At 37.9% G+C, this 10,163-nt stretch overlaps 1 long non-coding RNA gene across 3 annotated transcripts; it reads right to left on the reverse strand.

Moving 5' to 3' along the window:
- Positions 1-6,606: 6,606 nt before the first annotated feature.
- LOC113074673 (uncharacterized) lies at positions 6,607-9,372 on the reverse strand. 3 transcript variants are annotated; one of them, XR_003280691.1, is made up of 13 exons: positions 9,338-9,372; positions 9,066-9,192; positions 8,744-8,778; positions 8,548-8,602; positions 8,375-8,472; positions 8,202-8,299; positions 8,029-8,126; positions 7,855-7,952; positions 7,682-7,779; positions 7,560-7,605; positions 7,372-7,470; positions 7,073-7,167; positions 6,607-6,994 (listed from the first exon to the last, which is right to left on the reverse strand). It is a non-coding gene; the product is annotated as an uncharacterized LOC113074673 (long non-coding RNA). The 3 variants fall into 3 exon arrangements; XR_003280690.1 differs by having other exon boundaries at positions 8,548-8,652; XR_003280692.1 differs by lacking the exon at positions 7,073-7,167 and having other exon boundaries at positions 8,548-8,652.
- Positions 9,373-10,163: the final 791 nt, after the last annotated feature.

A 10,163-nucleotide genomic window follows, 5' to 3' on the forward strand; every position in this document is an offset into this window, starting at 1 on the left:
TGCTCTGAAGTTAATAGTGTTGAATCGAAATTGAATGAGAGGCTATATCTCGGCCGTACTTTGATCAATCGCCACAAAACTCGCTACACTTCATCAACACTATGAACTGAGAATATATTCCAAAGTTGGAAACAGCGCCACCTATGGGTCGTGAGATACCAAAAATTCACATGTCTGCTTATAGCTTTTGAACAATTAGTTGCAAAAACATGATCTTGGTGTCTTTCTATTCCTCGGGTCATGCCGAATCTATGGATGTAAATTTTGGCAGGATTGACTAAACTACCTTAAAATGCTAGGCAACTTTCTTTAGTGACCTCATCCTCACACCTTAACCTTTCTTCTGTAGCCCACTGGATGTGTAAAGACTCAGTGGTGCAGTGTGTTAAGCCGCTGGTTCTGAGCTTCTGAGCTCATGGGTTCGAATCCAGGACAGATAATGTTGTTTCTGGGTTCATGGGTTTGGATCAAGGGCAGTTAATGTTGCTTCTGTCCAAGAATTTGCATTTCCTGAGTCTGTTTGCCTTGAATCAAAAATGTGTTTTTGGTCTTTCTCATCTAAAGTTCTGTTCAATTTCAAACTTCTCTACTTCTGAACCGATCGGTTGTCCTGACGTGCGTACCGTTTCGGCCGTTTTGCTTCATCCCGCTCGTTGCTCTGGCTACAGCCCTTCAGGGCTTGGCCCCGGTATCGCTGCTTGCAGCTATATTAGCGATTGTTTTTGGTAGAATTTTCGAGCAAAAACAATCGATCACTATGCTAGCCCTATGAAGGGAACATGGGAAAATGATGAAATTTGGCACACTTCTGGAGATGGTCACCAATAGTGATCTGACCAACTTTGGGGTCTCTAAGACCAACTCTACAGCGCCACCACCAGTTCAAAAATTCAGTTTTTAAACTTTAATAACTCCTGAACCCTTTGGTCTAGACAGATAAAACATAGTACACATGATTACTCTCTTCATGGAGATTATATTGTATACCTTACATTAAGTTTCCACCCATTACAATAATTGCTATTAAGCTAATTAAGTGTTTCCGTTTAAACGCTACTCCTCTTTCAAAAGTGGTTTGATTTTTCTGAAATTTATCACAGACGATCTTCGGACCGAGCCGCACGGAAATGACTGAACAGATTTTTAAAATTCATCTTTGTTCAAAAGTTATTCAATTGTGAACTTAACGAGGTCGACCCAAAATCGGTTCAGAGGCTGTATCTTGGCCAAACATTGATCAATCGAAATTAAACTTGATACACTGAATCAACACCATGATCTGAGGGTACATGCCGAATTCGGGGACAGCGCCATCTATGGGTCATGAGATAGCATAAATGCACATTTTTCCTTATAACTTTTGAACACCTTCTTCTATCAAGATAAAACTTAGTACACCTGATTCCTCTTTTCACGCTGATCACATTGAATGGTTTATATTAAGATTCCAGCCATTACAGTAACCCACATTATGAAAAGTACAGTATTCCGTTTTTTCGCTACTCCTCCTTCAAATGTGGCCCAATTCTTCTCAAAATTTCCTCAGACGATCTTTGGACCGAGCCGCACGGAAATGACTGAACAGAATTGTTCGACCTACTGGTCAAAAAAAGAGTTATGATGCTCTGAAGTTAATAGTGTTGAATCGAAATTGAATGAGAGGCTATATCTCGGCCGTACTTTGATCAATCGCCACAAAACTCGCTACACTTCATCAACACTATGAACTGAGAATATATTCCAAAGTTGGAAACAGCGCCACCTATGGGTCGTGAGATACCAAAAATTCACATGTCTGCTTATAGCTTTTGAACAATTAGTTGCAAAAACATGATCTTGGTGTCTTTCTATTCCTCGGGTCATGCCGAATCTATGGATGTAAATTTTGGCAGGATTGACTAAACTACCTTAAAATGCTAGGCAACTTTCTTTAGTGACCTCATCCTCACACCTTAACCTTTCTTCTGTAGCCCACTGGATGTGTAAAGACTCAGTGGTGCAGTGTGTTAAGCCGCTGGTTCTGAGCTTCTGAGCTCATGGGTTCGAATCCAGGACAGATAATGTTGTTTCTGGGTTCATGGGTTTGGATCAAGGGCAGTTAATGTTGCTTCTGTCCAAGAATTTGCATTTCCTGAGTCTGTTTGCCTTGAATCAAAAATGTGTTTTTGGTCTTTCTCATCTAAAGTTCTGTTCAATTTCAAACTTCTCTACTTCTGAACCGATCGGTTGTCCTGACGTGCGTACCGTTTCGGCCGTTTTGCTTCATCCCGCTCGTTGCTCTGGCTACAGCCCTTCAGGGCTTGGCCCCGGTATCGCTGCTTGCAGCTATATTTATTATTATTATTATTCTTCTTCTTGGCCAATGGGGGTCTATGGCAGCCCTATGAAGGGAACATGGGAAAATGATGAAATTTGGCACACTTGTAGTGATGGTCATTATAAGTGATCTGACCAACTTTGGGGTCTCTAGGACCAACTCTACAGCGCCACCACCAGTTCAAAAATTCAACATTCAAACGTTAATAACTCTTGAACCACTAATTCTATGAAAATTAAACTTAGTACATCTGTTTTGTCTCTTCATGGAGATTCGATTCCATATCTTACATTAAGACTCCGCCCATTACAGTAGCGGCCATTTTGAAAAGTACAGTATTCAGTCTAAACACTACTCCTCCTTCAAAATTGGTCCAATTCTTCTGAAATTTGGCTCAGATGATCTTTGGACTGAGCTGCACAGAAATGACTGAACAGATTTTTGATTTTCGTCTTTGTTCAAAAGTTATTCAATTGTGAACTTAATGAGGCTGACCTAAAATCGGTTGAGATGCTGTATCTTGGCCAAACTTTGATCAATCGATACCAAACTTGGTACACTTCATCTACACCATGATCTGGGGGTCCACGCCAAATTTGGGAATAGCGCCACCTATGGGTGTTGAGATACCAAAAATGCACTTTTTTGCTTATAACTTCTGAACAATTCATCAGAAAATTATGATCTTGATGTCTATGGATTCTTTAGATCATTCCGGATCTGTGGATGTCAATTTTGTCGAGACCACCAGGACCACCCGTCCGCCATTTAGAATTTTGTCATAAATTGCTATATCTTTTGACCTATTGTACATATCTTCACAAAAATCGATAGGCATCATCAACAACATGTGCCTGAGGTACCCCGGAAGTTAGAAGACAGCGCCACCTAGTGTTCAAGAGATATAACGATTCTTGCAAAACCCCTTATAACTACTGTAAATGTTGATCGATTTTTGATATTTTTATGTCATTTGATTCCGTGGGTTATGCCGAATCAGATGATGTCTCATTTGCCATTTTCCAATATGGCGTCTGTCCGCCATATTGAATGGATTGAAATACAGTTTTTTCGCTACTCCTCCCTGAAATCTTGTTCAATTTTGTTCAAAATTTTATCAGATGAACTTCAGACCGGGCCTGACAGAAATGACTGAACAGATTTTTGATATTCACTCCCGTTCCCGACGTGTACAGCTCTGAAGTTGACCGTGCCTGTGCTGGTTGATTTATGCTAATTAGCTTAGCATGCTAATTAGCTAAAATGCTAACACGTTTCTATTGACTCTAATGGGTCTCCTGAGCTATCTGGTTAACTTTGAGCAACGTTAGCATTTTTTAGCGTAGCATGCTAATCTGGCTAAAATGCTACTTCGGGCTCTTGAGAGTTAATTCTCACACCTTAACCTCTCTTCTGTGCCATGCAAACAGTGTGTCAACTAATGTGGCGCACTTCGCTAAGGCACTGGTCCCGAGCCCGAGAGGTCGTGGGATCGAATCCGGGGTGGGTAACGTCGGTCCGATGGAAGTTCCGTTTTGGCCGTTTTGCTTCGTCCCGCTCGTTGCTCTGGCTACAGCCCTTCAGGGCTTGGCCCCGGTATCGCTGCTTGCAGCTATATTTAGGGGCCAAGCCCAGAGGGCTGTAGCCCCTATTGTATCTGTATGTTTTATTATTATTATTATTATTATTATTCTTCTTCTTCTTCTTCTTCTTCTTCTCGTCTAATGGGAGTCTATGGCAGCCCTATGAAGGAAACATGGGAAAATGATGAAATTTGGCACACTTGTATAACTGGTCATTATAAGTGATCTGACCAACTTTGGGGTCTCTAGGCCAAACTCTATAGCGCCACCACCAGCTCAAAAATTCAACATTCAAACGTTAATAACTCTTGAACCACTAATTCTATGAAAATAAAACTTAGTACATCTGTTTTGTCTCTTCATGGAGATTCCATTCCATATCTTACATTAAGACTCCTCCCATTACAGTAGCAGCCATTTTGAAAAGTACAGTAATAAGTCTAAACAATACTCCTCCTTCAAAATTGGTCCAATTCTTCTGAAATTTGTCTCAGATGTTCTTTGGACTGAGCCGCACAGAAATGACTGAACATAATTTTTTGAACACTAGTGAAAAAAAAGTTATGATGCTGTGAACTTACTGAGGTTGACCTCAAATCGGTTGAGATGCTGTATCTCGGCCAAACTTTGATCAATCGAAACCAAACTTGGTACTCTTTATCTACATCATGATCTGGGGGTCCATGCCAAATTTTGGAATAGCGCCACCTATGGGTGTTGAGATACAAAAAATGCACTTTTTTGTTTATAACTTCTGAACAATTCATCAGAAATTTATGATCTTGATGTCTATGAATTCTTTAGATCATTTCGGATCTGTGGATGTCAATTTTGTCAAGACCACCTGGACCACCCGTCCGCCATTTTGAAATTTGTCAAAAATTGCTCTAACTTTTGAACTACTGTACAAATCTTCACAAAAATCGATAGGCATCATCAACACCATGTGCTGGAAGTACCCCGGAGGTTGGAAGACAGCGCCACCTAGTGTTCAAGAGATATAACGATTCTTGCAAAACCCCTTATAACTACTGTAAATGTTGATCGATTTTTGTTATTTTTATGTCATTTTATTCCTTTGGTTATGCCGATTCTGAGGATGTCTCAATTGTCATTTTCCAACATGGCGTCTGTCCGCCATATTGAATGGAATGAAATACAGTTTTTTCACTACTCCTCCCTGAAATCTTGTTCAATTTTGTTAAAAGTTTTATCAGATGAACTTCAGAACGGGCCTGACAGAAATGACCGAACGGATTTTTGATATTCGTTCCCGTTCCAGAGATGTACAGCTCCGAAGTTGACCGTGCCTGTGTTTGTTGATTTATGCTAATTAGCTTAGCATGCTAATTAACTAAAATGCTAACACTTTTCTATTCACTCTAATGGGTCTCTTGAGCAATCTGGTTAACTTTGACAATGTTAGCATTTTTTAGCGTAGCATGCTAATCTGACTAAAATGCTAATTCATGGTTTTAAGAGATCATTCTCACACCTTAAACTCTCTTCTGTGGGTTGTCAAATGTGTGTCATCTAATGTGGCTCACTCTGCTAAGACACTGGTCCCAAACCTGAGAGGTCGTAGGTTCGAATCCAGGGTGGTTAATGTTGTTTACGTTTAAGGATTTTCTGTGTGTTCATATTGAATCAAGAACATGTTTTGGTCTTTCTCATCTGAACTTCTGTTTGATTTTGAAGTTTGGAGATCATTGTCACACCTTAACCTCTCTTATATAGTATTCTGTGATGTGCATTGACTGAGTAGTGCACTCTTCTAAGCCACTGGTTCCAACCCTCTAAGGTTGGGGCTTCAAATCCAGGGTGGTCAATATTGTGTTTGTTCCAGATGTTGGATTTTATTTCTTTTCATTTTTGAACGTCTCTACTTCTGATCTTGTTTTTTATGTATATTACATTGCTGCCGTGTTTGCTCTTCTTGCTCTACACTACACTTCAAAAACATTATTTGTTAACATGCAAGTTTATGCTTCATCTGTGTTACTTTTTATATAAAAACATATCTTCAACATTATAGTATCGGTGTGCCACATGTTTCACTGTATGAGAAGAATTTTGCTGTCACAGATTAGTTCAAGGATTTCAATTCTTCTGTGGGGTGACTTAAAACATCTGATCAACAATACAAGGACATCTTTGCAACATTTCAGCTAAGTTTTATACTTTTTAAATTGACAGTTGTGAACAAAAATAATGTGCACTTATTGGGTCAACTCCTGCCATTTCATACCATAGGAAAGCATTTTATGTTTGTTGGTTTCATGGAGAAAAAAGAAAATAAAAAAAGGGACTTAAATGGGATCAACCCTAATCAAACAAACCTACTTGTGATTTTCTAGCTAAACTCTGCAGGAAAGTGGATCTTGCGAGCCAGATTTGAGGATCACTGCCTTACAGCATGAATACTTCTGTTGTGTACACTAAATATACTTTAACCATTTTCGCCAATTCCAGGTTTAATAGTACAATGAAATAAAATGATAGTCTTTTTTTTGCATTCAGGTTATCCATTATCATGTATTCTCTATGTAACCCAGTGTGATATGATTTGTGCTCAGAGATGTCAATTAAAACACATACATATACACACACACACACAAATTCTACTCAGAACATCTAATGTAGATCAGTAAACAAAAAAGGACATTGATAGACTACATTAAACTTCATGAAAGCAAGGACAAAAGTATATTCTAATTCATCATGTATTTATTTTTCTTTACAAACACTTTACATTGAAAATATTGTGCCTTAAAACCCCAGTGAGCAAGCCAGAAGGCAACAGTGGCAAGGAAAAACTCCCTAAATTAGTGAAGAGGATCATCAGCGGAGGTATAGGGAGAAACCTTGGGAGGAACCAGACTCAGCAGGGGCAAGCCATCCTCCTTTGGCTGGCATCTAAATTTGCTGTACATAGACCAAATATATTACAAGCCATCCATACAACATTTCATATAGAATTGTGTTACTTTTGTGGTTATGCATTTGTGAGATCTTTGACTATTGACTGCCTGCATCAGTTTAGAATTTCGCCGGGACTATTTCTGAAGATACTTGAACAATGATTTTGTATTCACTGTAAGAAAGAGAAGAAAAGTTAAGTCAAATTAGTATCAACTTCTGATTAAGAAGCACAAAGGATAATAGATCCTACCTTTTTTCAGTTGTGTTCTTCATAAAAAGGGTTCATAGAGTGGAGAATCATTTAATGGATACGGAAGAAGTTTCAACTGTAGCTATTGCAGAAATCTGAAGATACATTCAAGGAACATTAACAAGTTGATTAGAGTTTGCACCACTTAAACATTTTGTAATTTACGTAGACATTACTCTCCACTCAACTTTTGACCGTAGATATTTAGTTGTGATGCACAAACCAGAAGATGTACATTTATTCAGTGAAACCATGCAAATGGGTAAATTCAGGCTTTGCACACATACAATTCAACGTACCGTTGTATTGGTTGTGTGCCTCTCCATAAAAACAGTTCATGGAGTGGAGAATCCAATACTGAAGGAGGAAGTTTCACATATGTAGCATATTGCAGAAATCTGAAAATACAGTCATGGAACATTAACTGATTGATATGGTTTACACAACTGAAACATTGTACAGATTTCTATGTATGTTGTATACTCACCTCTTGGGAACAGTGGACAGTAGATATTGGGTTTTCATGCACAAACCTGAAAAACATATCAACAGGTGAAAGACTGCTGTAAGAAATGGGTCAATTCAAGTATTGCAGATATATGAATTTACCTTTTGATTGGTTGTGTGCCTCTTCATAAAAACAGTCCGTGGAACAGAGAATCATAATGGATAAGGTGGAAGTTTGAAGTGTAACGTATTGCACAAACCTGAAAAAGTATCAACAGGTGAAAGACTGCTGTAAGAAATGGGTCAATTCGAGTATTGCAGATATATGAATTTACCTTTTGATTGGTTGTGTGCCTCTTCATAAAAACAGTCCGTGGAACAGAGAATCATAATGGATAAGGTGGAAGTTTGAAGTGTAACGTATTGCACAAACCTGAAAAAAGTATCAACAGGTGAAAGACTGCTGTAAGAAATGGGTCAATTCAAGTATTGCAGATATATGAATTTACCTTTTGATTGGTTGTGTGCCTCTTCATAAAAACAGTCCGTGGAACAGAGAATCATAATGGATAAGGTGGAAGTTTGAAGTGTAACGTATTGCACAAACCTGAAAAAGTATCAACAGGTGAAAGACTGCTGTAAGAAATGGGTCAATTCGAGTATTGCAGATATATAAATTTACCTTTTGATTGGTTGTGTGCCTCTTCATAAAAACAGTCCGTGGAACAGAGAATCATAATGGATAAGGTGGAAGTTTGAAGTGTAACGTATTGCACAAACCTGAAAAAGTATCAACAGGTGAAAGACTGCTTTAAGAAATGAATCAATTAGAGTATTGCAGATATATGAATTTACCTTTTGATTGGTTGTGTGCCTCTTCATAAAAACAGTCCGTGGAACAGAGAATCATAATGGATAAGGTGGAAGTTTGAAGTGTAACGTATTGCACAAACCTGAAAAAGTATCAACAGGTGAAAGACTGCTTTAAGAAATGAATCAATTCGAGTATTGCAGATATATGAATTTACCTTTTGATTGGTTGTGTGCCTCTTCATAAAAACAGTTCATGGCGAAGAAAAAAATCTAATATAGGATAAGGAGGAAGTTTCAAATATGTAGCATATTGCAGAAATCTGAAAATACATTCATGGAACATTAACAGCTTGATAAAGTGTTTGCACATCTGAAACATTTAGTGAAATATGTAGACATCTGCACACTTACCTTTGACAGTAGTTAGTGAGACTTGATGCACAAACCTGAAAAGATATTGCTATTAGGTGAAACCATGCCTGAACAAATTAGTCAGTTTTATTCTGGCACTACTATATTTACATTTTCATCAGTTATTTTCTTCATTAAGAAAGTTATTGAGGTACATAATTATGTGTTGGATGGAGTACAGATTCTCTTGTATGGGAGAAATACTGACTTGTGCATTTCATACGTCTAAAAAGATGACTTGCAGATTTGCTTGCATATAGTTGATGAATTTAACCATGCCTTTATTCTGCTTGTGTAATCATGCACAACTCAGTCTACTTACCAATTTTGTGTTGTTCTATTGACTTAATTGTGATATTAAGAGACAAATGGATGGATGCAGGCAGTCTTTGTAGAGGTTTCCTATAATGTTTGGAAGCATCCATTATGATTTGGATGGCTTAGAATGACTGAAATTAGATTATGGGATTAAATGTCAGTTAAAAATAAATCTCTCAAAACTGAAAATTTAAGCAGAATTAAAATAATAATAATAATAATAATAATAATAATAATAAAGCATTAAGATGAATACAAAGTAAATACTACAGTTACCTTGGCTGAGTGAAGCTTACTAGCTCAAGAAAGAAAGAGCAATTATGGGAGATGTTTGGGTTGAAAATGATGATCACTTGTTTGAATTACAGGCTGGATTAACTGGACTCAGACCATGTTGGAATCTCAGGATAGCGCTCATATCGTAAGGACACAAAAACAGAACAGACAATACAGTGATACAATTCTCATTTCAGAGTGTTGCATTGATAAAATGGATTACCTTCAGATAATACTACTTCAATCATAACATGGAACAGCTGTACATATCCAACTGATGATCATTATAAGAGTTATTCATTTAGATATAGATAGACTTAGAACATACCGTCGCCAGTTGTACACTTGCCCTGCAGTTGTATGCCAGTTGGAAAGCTCAGGATGAACATTGAACAAGTAAGAGCACAGACAAGAAATAAATAATGCAGGTTATACAGATTTCATTACATAATCACACACAATGGGTCTCATTCATGAAACATTCATAAATATACGAGTAAATATCTGAGTGATTTGCGCCGTAAAGAGAACTTCCCAAAAACTCTTCTCCTGATTCACAAAAACTTCGTAAAGGTCAGATGTGATAGTGAAATGTGGTGTGTGTGTTATATGAATTCCAATCAGTCGTAAATGGGACGCGCGTGCACGCTCACTCTCAATTACCATAAATCACGCCCATTAAATCCGAACTGGCAACTATATAGGAGCATCATATGACACACAAACGAAGGATTTCAACATGTCTTCTCAAAAAGCGACTGAAAAAGAAACCTTTCTCAGCTGCAAAAATTGAAGTTTTATTATCAGAAGTTCATTCAAAACGCCA

Source organism: Carassius auratus, unplaced genomic scaffold (genome assembly GCF_003368295.1).
Source record: "Carassius auratus strain Wakin unplaced genomic scaffold, ASM336829v1 scaf_tig00015344, whole genome shotgun sequence".
NCBI classification, from domain to species: Eukaryota; Metazoa; Chordata; class Actinopteri; order Cypriniformes; family Cyprinidae; genus Carassius; species Carassius auratus.